This window comes from Orcinus orca, chromosome 10, assembly GCF_937001465.1.
Source record: "Orcinus orca chromosome 10, mOrcOrc1.1, whole genome shotgun sequence".
Taxonomy (NCBI): Eukaryota; Metazoa; Chordata; class Mammalia; order Artiodactyla; family Delphinidae; genus Orcinus; species Orcinus orca.
Genome location: NC_064568.1, coordinates 43,688,443 through 43,705,409, shown reverse-complemented (window position 1 = coordinate 43,705,409; position 16,967 = coordinate 43,688,443). Strand labels below are relative to the sequence as shown.

General features: G+C 39.3%; 1 protein-coding gene and 1 long non-coding RNA gene across 4 annotated transcripts in view; one reads left to right on the top strand and one right to left on the bottom strand.

Annotated features, from left to right (window-relative positions):
- MYRIP (myosin VIIA and Rab interacting protein) overlaps positions 1 to 16,967 on the bottom strand; it is a 219,202-nt gene that overhangs the window by 38,007 nt on the left and 164,228 nt on the right. The window lies entirely within an intron of this gene.
- LOC125960315 (uncharacterized) overlaps positions 1 to 16,967 on the top strand; it is a 327,486-nt gene that overhangs the window by 304,172 nt on the left and 6,347 nt on the right. Inside the window, exon 2 of the long non-coding RNA XR_007469884.1 lies at positions 13,837 to 14,067. This is a non-coding gene — a long non-coding RNA (uncharacterized LOC125960315). The remainder of the gene's footprint in view (positions 1 to 13,836; positions 14,068 to 16,967) is intronic.

Below are 16,967 nucleotides of genomic sequence, written 5' to 3'. Positions count from 1 at the left end.
TGTTAGTGTATAGGGATGCAAGAGATTTCTGTGCATTAATTTTGTATCCTGCAACCTTACCAAATTCATTGATTAGTTCTAATAGTTTTCTGGTGGCATCTTTAGGATTTTCTATGTATAGTATCATGTCATCTGCAAACAGTGACACTTTTACTTCTTCTTTTCCAATTCGTATTCCTTTTATTTCTTTTTTGATTGTCATGGCTGGGACGTCCAAAATTATATTGAATAATAGTGGAGAGAGTGGACATCCTTGTCTTGTTCCTGAAATGCTTTCAGTTTTTCACCATTGAGAATGATGTTTTCTGTGGGTTTGTCATATATGGCCTTTATTATGTTGAGGTAGGTTCCCTCTATGCCCACTTTCTGGAGAGTTTTTCTCATAAATGGGTGTTGAATTTTGTTAAAAGCTTTTTCTGCATCATTGAGATGGTCATATGGTTTTTATTCTTTAATTTGTTAATTGATTTGCATATATTGAAGAATCGTTGCATCCCTGGGATAAATCCCACTTGATCATGGTGTATGATTCCTTTAATGTGTTGGATTCTTTTTGCTAGTATTTTGTTGAGGATTTTTGCATCTATATTCATCAGTGATATTAGTCTGTAATTTTCTTTTTTTTGTAGTATATTTGTCCGGTTTTGGTATCAGGGTGATGGTGGTCTTGTAGAATGAGTATGGGAGTGTTCCTTCCTCTGCAATTTTTTGGAAGAGTTTGAGAAGGATGGGTGTTAGCTCTTCTCTGAATGTTTGACAGAATTCACCTGTGAAGCCATCTGATCCTGGAGTTTTGTTTGTTGGAAGATTTTTAATAAATTTCATTTCTTGTGATTGGTCCGTTAATATTTTCTGTTTCTTCCGGTTTAATCTTGGAAGGTTATACCTTTCTAAGAATTTGTCCATTTCTTCCAGTTTGTCCATTTTATTGGCATAGAGTTGCTTGTGGTAGTCTCTAAGGATGTTTTGTATTTCTGTGGTGTCTGTTGTACTTCTCCTTTTTCATTTCTAATTTTATTGATTTGAGTCCTCTCCCTATTTTACTTGATGAGTCTGGCTAAAGGTTTATTAATTTTGCATCTTCTAAAGATCCAGCTTTTAGTTTTATTGATCTTTGCTTTTGTTTTCTTTGTTTCTATTTCATTTATTTCTGCTCTGATCTTTATGATTTCTTTCCTTCTACTAACTTTGGGTTTTGTTTGTTCTTCTTTCTCTAGTTCCTTTAGGTGTAAGGTTAGATTGTTTATTTGAGACTTTACTTGTTTCTTGAGGTAGGATTGTATTGCTATAAACTTCCCTCTTAGAACGGCTTTTGCTGCATCCCATAGGTTTAGGATCGTCGTGTTTCGTTGTCATTTGTCTCTAGGTATTTTTTGATTTCCTCTTTGATTTCTTCAGTGATCTCTTGGTTATTTAGTAATGTATTGTTTAGCCTCCATGTGTTTGTATTTTTTACATTTTTTTGCCTGTAATTGATTTCTAATCTCATAGCGTTGTGGTCGGAAAAGATGCTTTATATGATTTCAATTTTCTTAAATTTACTGAGGCTTGATTTGTGACCCAAGGTGTGATCTATCCTGGAGAATGTGTGCACTTGAGAAAAAAGGGTAATCTGCTGTTTTTGGATGGAATGTCCTATGAATATCAATTAAATCTATCTGGTCTATTGTGTCATTTAAAGCTTGTGTTTCCTTATTAATTTTCATTTTGGATGATCTGTCCATTGGTGTAAGTGAGGTGTTAAAGTCCCCCACTATTATTGTGTTACTGTCAATTTCTTCTTTTATAGCTCTTAGCATTTGCCTTATGTATTGAGGTGCTCCTGTGTTGGGTGCATATATATTTATAATTGTTATATCTTCTTCTTGGATTGATCCCTTGATCATTATGTAGTGTCCTTCCTTGTCTCATGTAACATTCTTTATTTTGAAGTCTATTTTATCTGATATGAGTATTGCTACTCCAGCTTTGTTTTGATTTCCATTTGCATGGAATATCTTTTTCTATCCCTTCACTTTCAGTCTGAATGTGTCCCTAGGTCTGAAGTGGGTCTCTTGTAGACAGCATATATATGGGTCTTGTTTTTGTATCCATTCAGTGAGCCTGTGTCTTTGCTTGGAGCATTTAATCCATTCACATTTAAGGTAATTATTGATATGTATGTTCCTATGACCATTTTCTTAATTGTTTTGGGTTTGTTTTTGTAGGTCCTTTTCTTCTCTTGTTTTTCCCACTTAGAGAAGTTCCTTTAGCATTTGTTGTAGAGCTGGTTTGGTGGTGCTGAATTCTCTTAGCTTTTGCTTGTCTGTAACTGTTTTGATTTCTCCATCAAATCTGAAAGAGATTCTTGCCATGTGGAGTAAGCTTGGTTGTAGGTTCTTCGCTTTCATCACTTTAAATACATGATGTCACTCCCTTCTGGCTTGTAGAGTGTCTGCTGAGAAATCAGCTATTATCCTTATGGGAGTTCCCTTGTATGTTATTTTTCATTTTTCCCTTGTTGCTTTTAATAATTTTTCTTTGTCTTTAATTTTTGTCAATTCGATTACTATGTGTCTTGTTGTGTTTCTCTTTGGGTTTATCCTGCTTGGGACTCTCTGTGTTTCCTGGACTTGGGTGGCTATTTCCTTTCCTATGTTAGGGAAGTATTCAAATATAATCGCTTCAAATATTTTCTTGCATCCATTCTCTCTCTCTTCTCCTTCTGGGACCCCTATAATGTGAATGTTAGTGCATTTAATGTTGTCCCAGAGGTCTCTTAGGCTGCCTTCATTTCTTTTCATTCTTTTTTCTTTATTCTGTTCCACGACAGTGAATTCCACCATTCTGTCTTCCAGGTCACTTATCCGTTCTTCTGCCTCAGTTATTCTGCTATTGATTCCTTCTAGTGTAGTTTTCATTTCAGTTATTGTATTGTTCATCTGTTTGTTTGTTCTTTAATTCTTCTAGGTCTTTGTTAAACATTTCTTGCATCTTCTTGATCTTTGCCTCCATTCTTTTTTCAAGGTGTTGGATCATCTTCACTATCATTATTCTGAATTCTTTTTCTGGAAGGTTGCCTATCTCCACTTCATTTAGTTGTTTTTCTGGGGTTTTATCTTGTTCCTTCATCTGGTGCATAGTCCTCTGCTTTTTCATTTTGTCTGTCTTTCTGTGAATGTTGTTTTTGTTCCGCAGGCTGCAGGATTGTAGTTCTTGCTTCTGTTGTCTGCCCTCTGGTGGATGAGGCTATCTAAGAGGCTTGTGCAAGCTTCTTGATGGAAGGGACTGGTGGTGGGTAGAGCTGGGTGTTGCTCTGGTGGGCAGAGCTCAGAAAACTTTAATCTGTTTGTCTGCTGATGGGTGAGGCTGACTTCCCTCCTGTTTGTTGTTTGGCCTGAGGCGACCCAGCCCTGGAGCCTGCAGGCTCTTTGGTGGGGATAATGGCCAACATCAGGAGGGCTTAAGCCAAGGAGTACTTCCCAGAACTTCCACTGCCAGTGTCCCTGTCCCCGTGGTGAGCCACAGCCTCCCCCCAGCTCTGCAGGATACCCTCCAACACTAGCAGGTAGGTCTGGTTCATTCTCCTGTGGGGTCACTGCTCCTTCCCCCTGGGTCCTGATGCACATACAACTTTGTGTGTGCCCTTCAAGAGTGGAGTCTCTGCTTCCCCCAGTCGTGTCAAAGTCCTGCAATCAAATCCTGCTAGCGTTCAAAGTCTGATTCTCTGGGAATTCCTCCTCCTGTTGTCAGACCTCCAGGTTGGGAAGCCTGACGTGGGGCTCAGAACCTTCACTCCAGTGGGAGGACTTCTGTGGTATAATTGTTCTCTAGTTTGTGAGTCACCCACGCAGCGGTTATGGGATTTGATTTTATTGTGATTGTGCCCCTCCTACCATCTCTTTGTGTCTTCTCCTTTGTCTTTGGATGTGGGGTATCTTTTTTGGTGAGTTCCAGTGTCTTTCTGTCGATAATTGTTCAGCAGTTAGTTGTGATTCTGATGCTCTTGCAAGAGGGAGTGAGCACATGTCCTTCTACTCCACCATCCTGAACCAATCTCCCAGTATTAGTTTTTGAGTTTCCTCTTTAAGTTGTTGTATCTATTTATAAGGCTTGGTATTTCATGGCTTTTATTCTTCCTTGAAGAACTCCCAACAAACAAAATGAAAATGTACTAATTTTGTAAATAAAACTCATTGTATTTTGCAATTACTATCTGGGTTCATTGGACCCTTTTATAGATCTAAGATACATGAAGGGATTTCTATGATCTCATTTTCCTTATCTTTTGAAATATTTTGCTGTTTCATCATCCTGGGAATTATCTTTCATCATTACTCATCAAATATTTCCAATTATGCTAAAAAGAGACTAGAATAATAAAACAGAAGAATGGAATTACCTAGAATGATGATTCAACATCAGAATAAATCATCACCGTTTTGAGTCTGCTTTTAGCTCATTGTATATGGTTGAGAATTCAAAATTTTTCATAATGGCAAAGGAATAAAACAGACAGAGAACATTTCACAATTAGATGACTCAGAAGATGAAGTTAAAGAGAAGAGCAGCTCCCCAGACTCTAACAATGATGATGGAATTGATTGTATAAGTAAAATCTCAGACTAAGAATCTTCAGATGACAGTGTCCTAGGTGAATTTTCTCAACCCAAGAATCGATGAGTAAACAACATATTTATCAGGATAAGAGAAAAGATGGTATTTTCATTCAGTTAGTCATTCAACAAGAAGGGCTTCATCACACATATTTTGCAACAAGAATCTAGACCATCCTGTTCTGCTAAAAAGATGTGTTGCGGATTCTTTATGATGTTTGTGCACCAAATTTGCTTGATACAGTTTGTAATTGGACAAATGCTAAAGGGAGATGTCTATATAAAAGTGATTAGAAGGAGATAGATGACAGAAATGAAAAAAGATCACTGGATTTATAAAAGAAAAAGGGTCCCTGGGAAACGATAATTTTTTTTTTCTGGCCCTGAGTAAGAATCATGATGAGGACCTTGTGAGAGGTGAGTAATGCCCCCATTATGCCTGAGAAGGAGGAGTCCCTTGGTCTGAGGACTTGGGGCAGCTCCATGGGAAGAATGGTCTCTGAGCAGGTTCTTGAGAGGTGAGGAGCATTTTAATATGTAGACATGGGGACAAGCATTCTTGATGAGGAAGCAGCAGGATCACTAAGACCCAGGGTATATGAAACTGCTCAGTATAGTTAGAGGAATAAGGCTCAGAAGTGGAGAGAGTGGGAACTTGGGGGTATGGAGAAAACAGGCCTGGGTCAGACTGCAGAAGGTTAAGCATCCACCTAAGGAACTGAGCTTTATCTGTCAAATATCTCCCAGGCTCCTGGGTGGCCCCAAGGGCATCCAGAAGCTGGCTTATGGAAGATCTTTGGTGTGGCTCGAAGGTGAGCACCCAGGGGCTCCCTACAGTGGAAATGAGGTAGCTGCCCTGTGGCTGGACAGCCGTGTGGGAAGTGGATGAAAGTGAGAGCCGAGCTGGGGCCTGAGGGAGAGATCCTGGGTTCTGACACACAGAACCCTCTGTTGGAGGGTCTCCTGCACTCCCTCTCTGAGCACACAGGAGAGGGAGCCTTAGACACTGGTGGGGAATGCTGGGCGGGGAGCAGGAGGGGGATGACTTAATGAACAGGGGCCCCATCACTGAGAGACCTGCAGGGACCCAGAGGACACTGCTCAGCTCTAAGAGGACACCAGAAGCCCCCCTCCCCACCCCAAGACAGCGAAGGTAGAGAAAGTGGAGGGGTTGGACGACTGGTTATTTACTTTAAAAAATACAGTTTTAAACAGAAAGTTGATTAAATCGCAAGAGGCTAAGTGTTCCTTGGATTGCCTGGCTTACATTCCCGGCTCTTCAGAATGCGGAGGCTGATGAGGAAATTTAAGGCGGTTATGGAAGATCAAAACGTTGCCTCTTCTTTGCACACTTCCATTTAGTGTGTGGAACATGGAGATTCTGGCTAAATAAAGATGTAAAATTTTACACACCTGATGACGGAATACTCATTAAGATAAGCTAGTACATTTTCTTAAGCAAGAGACTTCTAATCTATTCTCGGTGGTCTGCAAGTTCTTTATACTAATTTTTAAATTTTGGTTTTCATTTCACTGATAACCTAAAAAAAAAAAAAAAAAGCACATTCTGGATTACCAGGGCAACCACCTTACAGCTGAGTGCTGCCGTGGATCGCCATTCCTTTGTTTGCATTTATGCTACTGGTGGTGCTAAAGATTTCTTACCTTGACAGTATTTAAATTTGAATGCAGCTGTTCTCAAACTAGATATCCTCTGAAAAATTCTTGAGTAATCTGTGAATTCTCAAGATTGAGAAACAAAGAGGTGGAAATAAATGGAGGCAATGGGTATGTGAGAACTGGACAGTTCTCGCAGCTGAGCACAGCCATGTGGGTGAGCGCTGCCCTCGGCGAGGCACACAATCTCCTTCAAGGGTCTCAGTCGTTCCCTCTGTGTCCACAGAGACACTGAGGTTGAGTAGGCTGTCCAAGGTCAGGTGCCTAGTGTATGGCTGAGCTGAAGATGGCCTGACCCTGAAGGCCAAGCTCTTTGCATTATTCTAAGATGAGGCTAGAAGCTCCAGATTAAACCATGCTCCTTGGAAGGAGAACAGTTAGCAAAGCCACAGTCTCAGAGGACTGTCCTTACCTTCAGTCGCCCTAGTGGTCTGTCTTTATAGACCTTGAAATGCTGCTTGCTTTAATTCAAAGCAGTTTTTCTCCTACTCAGCCTTATCATCATCCTCATCAAAATTCTCCACACATTTGAAGGGAGCAATGTCAATGTCTTCCAGGCTAAACAACCTCAGTCCTAGCAACACTTTTTCCTAGAGCCTGGCTTTCAGCTGCCAGGTCATTTGAGGGGGAGGTGGGAGGCTCTGGGTTTTCTCCATCTTTTTAAAAAGAGCCCTGCTAAAGAATTACTCTCAGGTGTTACATGTCAGGCTTCATTGAATATATCCTGGTGTCCTGGTAGCTCTCCCCAGCCCCTGTGATGGAAGATGCTGAACCTGACCTAAAAAATCAGAATTTCTGAAGCTTGCTTTTAGATATCATTTTAGTCAACTTCAGAGAAAAGCCCCAACAGGTTAACTAACCCTAGAGGCACTGTACGTGACAAATGTACATAGCTTTACTTGCAAATCCCTTGGCATATTTATCCCGAATCCAAGAAGAGCAGAATGAGCCTTGGGGCTGGCTGACTCCACTGTTGACCTGTTTCTTCTGAGGACTCGAAAAAGTTCTGTCTCTGGTGCCTTAAGATAGAGGTTTGTCCTCTCCCAGTGTATTGCTGTTAACCTAAAACTAGACTTATTCACATGCTGTACTCTGGTGAATAAAGCATTAAAAAAAATGACTGGTGTGATAAGAACAGTCATACGTACCAAAATATACATCAAGTCCTTGGTCAACTTAACAGGGTGGAAATGGGAAGATGGAACCTGGAATTTTATCAAATTTAATATTATAATCTTCCTGCCTCAAGAAGAACTGCTTTACCTGGAAGGGTCTGAGTTGGGTCAGTGGAGCTTCACAGAAGGCAGATATGGGGCCCGGATCTTGGGGATGAATTTGGTGAAGGAGGTTATGGGAACTTAGCACCTGGGTGTCATCTGGAAGCCTTAATTTTAGCTTTTATAATTACAGGTCAGTTGTCCTGGTGTGAATCCCAAGCTCTCTGAGTCCTTCATATTATAAGATTGATTTCAAAATAAACAATACCTTAATCAAATCTGGGTCACATCTCCCTCTCCCAGAACCCAAATCCCTCTGACGGATGGGCTCTGCCCCTAGTCTGTTTTCCCTTTATAATCTGGCAGAATTAACTATGCCATTTGTCGAAACAGCAGCCATTTATTCCCTAGAATTATGGCAATCTGTATAAAATATCTGGAAAATCATTAGCCTGGACTTCTCGGGTCAATATTTACATGAGGAACAGGCATTTAAGACACAATTATTTTCACACTGACCACAGTTGGCCTATTACTTTGTGGAAAAATCCTTTAGGAAGGAAGCAGCATTCACAGTGGATTTCATCTTTATTTTTTTCTTTGACTCTGGATTGGCATTGGGTGTAGACTAAGTTACATGATCCTTGGATTTTGATGATGATTCAGAACCTGGACCATAATGCAGGCGTGAGAGTCAGAATCTCAGAAGGGGCAGGAAGAGTCTCCTGAACAATCACATGATGACCTTCAGGGTAGGGGCTGGGGTAGCGGGGCTGAGGGGTGTTCCAGATTCCCTTCTTTTCATTGCAAACGACTTGCTATCTGTTGTGAGTGGGCTGGGTTCGAGTCCCTGCCATACAGAGAGCTCAACATTTGCCTCGTGGAATGAATACGGTTTTACTGCCACAAGTAAGTAAAGGCTTTAACTGACAGGTAGCCCCTCTGTTTGATATCTGCCCAAAGTAGGGCTATAAGTTAACTATAGCAAAACAAAAGTCATTATTTTGGGTGGATGATCCTTAATATCCAACAGAGTCCTGTTTAAAAATGTAAAGCTCTGAGCGCTTGCGTTTATGCACATTTCTCCCCCCACTGGGGAGAAGACTTAATAATTCATCAGGTTCTCAAAAGAGCCTATGACACAAGAATGTTTAAGAAACACTGTTATACAGCAAATGTCTCATTGTTTTCTAGACCTGTTCTCTGCAACCGGCTTGTCTTAGAGGGTGCACCCAGCAATTCTCACCAATAAGGGGAATCACTTGACAGATACTTGACTCAAGGTTTTTCTGCTGTCCAGGGGGTATTTGGTCATACTTGCTCTAAACTTTTTGCAGGTTATGATCTATACTTGCTTAGGCTGCTGTGGAGGTGGGAGTGAGAGGCATGGGGGGACGGCAGACTTGTCTCAGAGAGGCTCTCTAAGTTTTCATTTAAAGGAAGTTTCCACACCTAAAAAGATATGAAAATCAATGGTGAAGAGTTGGGGATGGGGAGGTGGGGACTGTCACCCTTTGGTCTGTGTACTGGAGGAAATTCAAACACAATTTGAGAAGATTTAAGGGCTTGCTTGGGAGCGTTCTCTTGACACACCTCCGAGGTGGGTGGACCCGTCAGGTGCCTCTGTTCATGGGCGTGGGGGTGTTGCCATACTACCCCCAACATGCATGGTCTTGCAGGCACTTGTCAGGTGCATGCCTTTGAATTCAGAGCTGCACAGCACTCATGAGCCAGGGCCTAAGGAGGCAGCCATCCACTCCTCTACAGATCCTACAATTTAATCCTGGAGCAACCCGGACCAGCAGAGGTCAGAGTATTTTGGCCCCTCGTAGACCTGACCCAACTGAGTTGTCCCCAGAGCGATGTATTGGTCCACACTGAGGGACACTGTGAGAAGCAGCCTCCAAAGTGTGTGTTCGTTTGAAGCAGTTTATTGTGGAGGGTGCTGTATTCTGCATTCTCTCCACAAGGACCCATGAGATAAATTTCTCTTGGATCTCAGGTCAAGGAGCAGCATCTTTTTTATTTTATTTTAATTTTTTAATTTAATTTAATTTATTTTTTTATACAGCAGGTTCTTATAAGTCATCAGTTTTATACACCTCACTGTATACATGTCAATCCCAATCACCCAATTCATTACACCACCACCACCACCTCCCCATGGCTTTCCCTCCTTGGTGTCCATACGTTTGTTCTCTACATCTGTGCTCAACTTCTGCCCTGCAAACCGGCTCATCTGTACCATTTTTCTAGGTTCCACATATATGCGTTAATATACGATATTTGTATTTCTCTTTCTGACTTACTTCACTCTGTATGACAGTCTCCAGATATATCCACGTCTCTACAAATGACCCAATTTTGTTCCTTTTTATGGCTGAGTAATATCCCATTGTATATATGTACCACATCTTCTTTATCCATTCGTCTGTCGATGGGCATTTAGGTTGCTTCCATGACCTGGCTGTTGTAAATAGTGCTGCAGTGAACATTGGGGTGCATGTGTCTTTTTGAATTATGGTTTTCTCTGGGTATATGCTCAGTAGTGGAATTCCTGGATCATATGGTAATTCTATTTTTAGTTTTTTAAGGAATCTCCATACTGTTCTCCATAGTGGCTGTATCAATTTACATTCCCACCAACAGTGCAGGAGGGTTCCTTTTTCTCCACACCCTCTCCAGCATTTGTTGTTTGTAGATTTTCTGATGATGCCCATTCTAACTGGTGTGAGGTGATACCTCATTGTAGTTTTCATTTGCATTTCTCTAATAATTAGTGATGTTGAGCAGCTTTTCATGTGCTTCTTGGCCATCTGTATGTCTTCTTTGGAGAAATGTCTATGTAGGTCTTCTGCCCATTTTTGGATTGGGTTGTTTGTTTTTTTAATATTGAGCTTCATGAGCTGTTTATATATTTTGGAGAGTAATCCTTTGTCCATTGATTCGTTTGCAAATATTTTCTCCCATTCTGAGGGCTGTCTATTCGTCTTGTTTATGGTTTCCTTTGCTGTGCAAAAGCTTTGAAGTTTCATTAGGTCCCATTTGTTTATTTTTGTTTTTATTTCCATTACTCTAGGAGATGGATCAAAAAAGATCTTGCTGTGATTTATGTCAAAGAGTGTTCTTCCTATGTTTTCCTCTAAGAGTTTTATAGTGTCCAGTCTTATGTTTAGGTCTTTAATCCATTTTGAGTTTATTTTTGTGTATAGTGTTAGGTAGTGTTCTAATTTCATTCTTTTACATGTACCTGTCCAGTTTTCCCAGAACCACTTATTGAAGGACTGTCTTTTCTCCACTGTATATCCTTGCCTCCTTTCTCATAGATTAGTTGACCATAGGTGCATGGGTTAATCTCTGGGCTTTCTATCCTGTTCCGTTGATCTATGTTTCTGTTTATGTGCCAGTACCATATTGTCTTGATTACTATAGCTTTATAATATAGTCTGAAATCAGGGAGTCTGAATTCCTCCAGCTCTGTTTTTTTCCCTCAAGACTGCTTTAGCTATTCGGAGTCTTTTGTGTCTCCATACAAATTTTAAGATTTTTTGGTCTAGTTCCATAAAAAATGCCATTGGTAATTTGATAGGGATTGCATTGAATCTGTAGATTGCTTTGGGTAGTATAGTCATTTTCACAATATTGATTCTTCTAATCCAAGAACATGGTATATCTCTCCATCTGTTCATATTATCTTTAATTTCTTTCATCAGTGTCTTATAGTTTTCTGCATACAGGTCTTTTGTCTCCCTAGGTAGGTTTATTCCTAGGTATTTTATTCTTTTTGTTGCATTGGTAAATGGGAGTGTTTCCTTAATTTCTCTTTCAGATTTTTCATTATTAGTATACAGGAGTGCAAGAGATTTCTGTGCATTAATTTTGTACTCTGCAACTTTACCAAATTCACTGATTAGCTCTAGTAGTTTTCTGGTGGCATCTTTAGGATTCTCTATGTGTAGTATCATGTCATCTGCAAACAGTGACAGTTTTACTTCTTTTCCAATTTGTATTCCTTTTATTTCTTTTTCTTCTCTGATTGCCATGGCTAGGACTTCCAAAACTATGTTGAATAATAGTGGTGAGAGTGGACATCCTTTTCTTGTTCCTGATCTTAGAGGCAATGCTTTCAGTTTTTCACTATTGAGAATGATGTTTGCTGTGGGTTTGTCATATATGGCCTTTATTATGTTGAGGTAGGTTCCCTCTGTGCCCACATTCTGGAGAGTTTTTATCATAAATGGGTGTTGAATTTTGTCAAAAGCTTTTTCTGCATCTATTGAGATGATCATATGGTTTTTCTCCTTCGATTTGTTAATATGGTGTATCACATTGATTGATTTGCATATATTGAAGAATCCTTGCATCCCTGGGATAAATCCCACTTGATCATGGTGTATGATCCTTTTAATGTGTTGTTGGAGTCTGTAATATTTTGTTGAGAATTTTTGCTTCTGTATTCATCAGTGATATTGGTCTGTAATTTTCTTTTTTTGTAGTATCTTTGTCTGGTTTGGGTATCAGCGTGATGGTGGCCTCATAGAATGAGTTTGGGAGTGTTCCTTCCTCTGCAGTTTTTTGGGAGAGTTTGAGAAGGATGGGTGTTAGCTCTTCTCTAAATGTTTGATAGAATTCACCTGTGAAGCCATCTCGTCCTGGACTTTTGTTTGTTGGAAGATTTTTGTTTGTTTGTTTCAGTTTTAAATTTATTTATTTACTTATTTATTTTTGGCTGTGTTGGGTCTTTGTTTCTATGTGAGGGCTTTCTCTAGTTGCGGCAAGCGGGGGCCATTCTTCATTGCGATGTGCGGGCCTCTCACTATCGCGGTCTCTCTTGTTGCGGAGCACAGGCTCCAGAAACGCAGGCTCAGTAGTTGTGGCTCACAGGCCTAGTTGTGTGGCATGTGGGATCTTCCCAGACCAGGGCTTGAGCCCGTGTCCCCTGCATTGGCAGGCAGATTCTCAACCACTGTGCCACCAGGGAAGACCGGGAAAATTTTTAATCACAGTTTCAATTTCATTACTTGTGATTGGTCTGTACATATTTTCTATTTCTTCGTGGTTCAGTCTTGGAAGGTTATACGTTTCTAAGAATTTGTCTGTTTCTTCCAGGTTGTCCATTTTATTGGCATAGAATTGCTTGTGGTAGTCTCTTAGGATGCTTTGTATTTCTGTGGTGTCCGTTGTAACTTCTCTTTTTCATGTCTAATTTTATTGATTTGAGTCCTCTCCCTCTTTACTTGATGAGTCTGCCTAATGGTTTATCAATTTTGTTTATCTTCTCAAAGAACCAGCTTTTAGTTTTATTGATCTTTGCTATTGTTTTCTTTGTTTTTATTTCATTTATTTCTGCTCTTATCTTTATGATTTCTTTCCTTCTGCTAACTTTGGGTTTTGTTTGTTCTTCTTTCTCTAGTTCCTTTAGGTGTAAGGTTAGATTGTTTATTTGAGATTTTTCTTGTTTCTTGAGGTAGGCTTGTATAGCTATAAACTTCCCTGTTAGAACTGCTTTTGCTGCATCCCATAGGTTTTGGATCATCGTGTTTTCATTGTCATTTGTCTCTAGGTATTTTTTGATTTCCTGTTTGATTTCTTCAGTGATCTCTTGGTTATTTAGTAACGTATTGTTTAGCCTCCATGTGTTTGTATTTTTAATGTTTCTTTCCCTTTAATTGATTTCTAATCTCATAGTGTTGTGGTCAGAAAAGTTGCTTGATATGATTTCAATTTTCTTAAATTTATTGAGGCTTGATTTGTGACCCAAGATGTGATCTATCCTAGAGAATATTCTGTGCGCACTTGAGAAGAAAGTGTAATCTGCTGTTTTTGGATGGAACGTCCTATAAATATCAATTAAATCTGTCTGGTCTGTTGTGTCATTTAAAGCTTGTGTTTCCTTATTAATTTTCATTTTGGATGATCTGTCCATTGGTGTAAGTGAGGTGTTAAAGTCCCCCACTATTATTGTGTTACTGTCAATTTCTTCTTTTATAGCTCTTAGCATTTGCCTTATGTATTGAGGTGCTCTTATGTTGGGTGCATATATATTTATAATTGTTATATCTTCTTCTTGGATTGATCCCTTGATCATTATGTAGTGTCCTTGCTTGTCTCATGTAACATTCTTTATTTTGAAGTCTATTTTATCTGATATGAGTATTGCTACTCCAGCTTTGTTTTGATTTCCATTTGCATGGAATATCTTTTTTCATCCCCTCACTTTCAGTCTGAATGTGTCCCTAGGTCTGAAGTGGGTCTCTTGTAGACAGCATATATATGGGTCTTGTTTTTGTATCCATTCAGCAAGCCTGTGTCTTTTTGTTGGAGTATTTAATCAATTCATGTTTAAGGTAATTATCGATATGTATGTTCCTATGACCATTTTCTTAATTGTTTTGGGTTTGTTTTTGTAGGTCCTTTTCTTCTCTTGTGTTTCTCACTTAGAGAAGTTCCTTTAGCATTTGTTGTAGAGTTGGTTTGGTGGTGCTGAATTCTCTTAGCTTTTGCTTGCCTGTAACGGTTTTGATTTCTCCATCAAATCTGAATGAGATCCTTGCCGGGTAGAGTAATCTTGGTTGTAGGTTCTTCCCTTTCATCACTTTAAGTATATCATGCCACTCCCTTCTGGCTTATAGAGTTTCTGCTGAGAGATCAGCTGTTAACCTTAGGGGAGTTCCTTTGTATGTTATTTGTCATTTTTCTTTTGCTGCTTTTAATAATTTTTCTTTGTCTTTAATTTTTGTCAATTTGATTGCTATGTGTCTTGGCATGTTTCTCCTTGGGTTTATCCTGTATGGGTCTCTCCGTGCTTCCTGGACTTAGGTGGCTATTTCCTTTCCCATGTTTGGGAAATTTTCGACTGTAATCTCTTCAGATATTTTCTCTGGTCCCTTCTCTCTCTCTTCTCCTTCTGAGACCCCTATAATGTGAATGTTGTTGCGTTTAATGTTGTCCCAGAGGTCTCTTAGGCTGCCTTCATTTCTTTTCATTCTCTTTTCTTTTTTTCTGTTCCGCAGCAGTGAATTCCCACATTCTGTCTTCCAGGTCACTTATCCGTTCTTCTGCCTCAGTTATTCTGCTATTGATTCCTTCTAGTGTAGTTTTCATTTCAGTTATTGTATTGTTCATCTCTGTTTGTTTGTTCTTTAATCCTTCTAAGTCTTTGTTAAACATTTCTTGCATCTTGTTGGTCTTTGCCTCCATTATTTTTCCGAGGTCCTGGATCATCTTCACTATCATTCTGAATTCTTTTTCTGGAAGGTTGCCTATCTCCACTTCATTTAGTTTTTTGGGGGGGTTTTATCTTGTTCCTTCATGTGGTACATAGCCCTCTGCCTTTTCATCTTGTCTCTCTTTCTGTGAATGTGGTTTTTGTTCCACAGGCTGCAGGATTGTAGTTCTTCTTGCTTCTCAAGGAGCAGCATCTTTTAAGGAATGGGTTTATGATTCTAATATGGCTTCCATGACTCAGAAAACTGCTCATAATAGATATAGGATGAATTACTTAATAATGATTTGATGACAGATATTTAATTTGAAAAAAAATAAGGTTAGATCATATTGTCCCCCAAAGTAAAGTACATTAGACTAAAGAGCTAAATGTAAAATACACAACTACAAAGTATTAGGAAAAAATAGGAAAATATTCTAATAGCCTTGGAGATTTAAAACCTTCTCAAACAAGGTACAAAATGTAAAGGAAATGAAGAAAATAATTGATAAACTATTAGCAACAAAAATTTTTGCATGTAAAGTATACTTAAATAAAGTTAAGGTGAAAGTGATAGATAATGGGAGAGTATCTTCAGTGTGTAACCTTCAGAGAACTAACATCTACAGTATAATTAGAAAATAAAACTAATTCCTAAAAATCAAGGAGAAAAAGACAATTGGTCTGACGAAATAATAGAAGAAACATATAAATGTGTCTTTCACGGAAGGAAAAATGCAAATAGCTGTAAATATAGGAAAAAATGCTCAATCTTAGTAGTAACTATGTTAACTAAAAAGAAATATATGTTTTTCCTCACATAAAGTTGGGAACAGTTTAACAAACTGACAGCACTGAGTATTGTTGACAATATGAGAAAATGTGCTCTACGGTGCATGGCTATGTAGACTGCTGTGAAGTTTTGGGAGTTTAATTTGGCAAGTGCTCATTATAATTAAAGATCCATCTATGCCTCCAGTCTGAAATTCTACTCCTGTACTTGTATAAAGAGCTTTGTGCAATAATATTTTCTGCAGTATTGTTTATAACATCAAACATTGAAAAAGACTTGAATAGCCATCATTATGGGAACTATTGATTGTGGATTCCTCCCCACCTTGGAACAGTGAAGAACCGAGGAGGTTGGGCGCGATATTTGGAGCAACACTGATAAAGTTCTCTATCATTAGCATTGCTTAGAATTGTCCGTGCCTGGTGCAAGATGATAATTAAAAAGACTGACTTTGATTGGATTTATTATTGTTTTAAAATTCTCATCAGGCAATGCACCCTTACTGCTTGCACCCTGAACGGCTTGCTCCCACTCCCACACTCCCCGCTGAAGACCACCGCAATGCAATCTTTTGCAGGTACTGTGCAGAGATCTGTGTGCTCTGACTTTTCCATCACATACTGTTAGGAGAAAAAGGTGGAAGAATATGGGGAGTAGGATGCCGATTTTGCTAAAACACAGATACATTTACAGAACTATATTTCTAAATGTGCTATACATATATGATGCACAAATACAAATGTAGTCATTTGGGGAGAGATGGCAGGGATTTAGGGTTGTGCTCAAAGGAGACTATATCTGTATGTTTTAATAATTTTTATATTCACTTATTTATATAAGTATGCAAATAGTGTGTGTATATATATATATATATATATATATATATATATACACTTTTTTTTGGTGGTGGGGGGGGTTGAGAACTGCCCTAGTAAACTAAATAGAAGGGAGGACGAGGAGGGCCAGGGTTTTGAAGTCCCCAGAAGTGCAACGCCATCGCCACCTAGTGGTGGGGAAAGAACACTGCCGAGGAGGCAGACACAGCAGATGTCCTGGATCCTTTCTGCTGGCCCTTGCCTTCTCCTGTTGACGCCTTGCAAGGATTAACAGCAGAAGACAACTTACAAGCCACCTCAGAATAAATAGGAAGCTTCAGGCACCTAGTTATGGTGGATAGGTGGCATTTTATACCTGCCAGTGAATCATGCAGACAACTCTCAAGAATATCCCTTCAGGCAAGTCACCCAGAGTCCCTGGAAAACAGTCTCCACTTGAGCTAGATGGTAATGATTCACAGTTGAACCGAATTTTATATTTCTCATTTATGATCACAACAATCTCACATGGCAGATTTGTAATGATCTTATTTTACAGAGGAGAAAATGAGAGCTTGGACCAAATTTCTAGGCAACATATTAGCAGGTCAGGCAGCACTGATGCTAAATTCTGTGACCTGAGGACCTCTGAGTGCACGACTG